Here is a 1,351-nt window from a genome sequence, read left to right on the forward strand (position 1 = left end):
GTAGGATAATCATTATGATAAGAATCGGTGCCCTGTAACCTATGCTTGTTACAAGAGTCGACTGAAGTGTCGGTTGATTTGTTATTTTACGTCGCACTCGGCAATATTCCTGCTATATGACGGCGGTCTGTAAATAATCGAGTCTGGAGCAGACAATCCAGTGATTGATATCATGAGCATCGATCCACACAATTTGGATGACCTGCATCAAGCAAGTCAGCAAGTCTGACCACCCGATCCCGATAGTCGCCTCTTACCGATTGAAGTTGATCGCGTGGTTAAGCTCGGTGCCATGGCCAATTTCGCGTCGTTGCTCAAGCTTTCTGTCATTGGTTTGCCTGAATATGAAATCCTTAAAGGGACGTTATCGCCCTTTGGTAATATAAAAAATATCATTCAAAGCGCGACAATGCAACAAATGGCCAAAATGTAGCGTTGTCGCATTGTCGCATTGTTGCGCTTTGGTTAATTTTGACACTTTTTCGCTTGTTTCCCTAAGGGCGACAATGCGACAATGTCCCTTCTTGGATTCCATACCTGACCCTCGATTACTTTCAGGCCATTTTGATACAGCTGGCATATTGGTAACAAATATAGTTTCCATCAACCATGTCTTACCTAAATCGTCATCAATTAGTCAATTTGACATCCTATTTCCTAGTAGGGGCAGTACCGTAAACCCTCGAATAACGGCAAGGGACCCAAGACTGTATTTTGCCAATGTTGATCGCATCTCAAGAAGGGACTGGCCATTTGATAATCTGGATATTTAGAGAATAATCAACGAGCTACGAGAAACAGATAATTCTGAGTCTTGAGTAGATTATAGAAATATAATTAAGAATAAAGACTGCTCTACCCCATGTGTAGTGTATAAAGTATAGTTTTGCTGCTTGCGTCAATGAGCTTTGGCATCATGATAGTTCAGGGCAAAACAATACTTTATTACACAACACATTGGGGTAGAGCAAACTTTATTACTTTTCAAAGAGGCCGACTTTAAGACTAACCTCATGTTATATTGAAGCTGAGTTTAAAATCAAATCTGTAATGACCAGTTACGTAAACTTAAAATCCTCGAACAGGTCTCATTGTCGGGCTCTTCCACCTAATTGCCTGCACCCTCACGTTAAGAGGCATATTTTACGTTTGAGACATGATAATACACCACTAAAATGGGAAGTTTTATTATTTGAATAGGTCATATTACATTGATTGTTTACCCATAATCTTATACAACAATAAGTGGAATTTTTAATTTAAGTTTTCATATTAATTTGCTTTAATTTAATCACGTGACTCCAACAGCGGCCGTTTTGCTTGACTTTAGTATGTTGCTAAATGCCGTATG

Source organism: Haliotis rufescens, unplaced genomic scaffold (genome assembly GCF_023055435.1).
Source record: "Haliotis rufescens isolate VD_foot unplaced genomic scaffold, xgHalRufe1.0.p SCAF_99, whole genome shotgun sequence".
In the NCBI taxonomy this organism is placed as follows: Eukaryota; Metazoa; Mollusca; class Gastropoda; order Lepetellida; family Haliotidae; genus Haliotis; species Haliotis rufescens.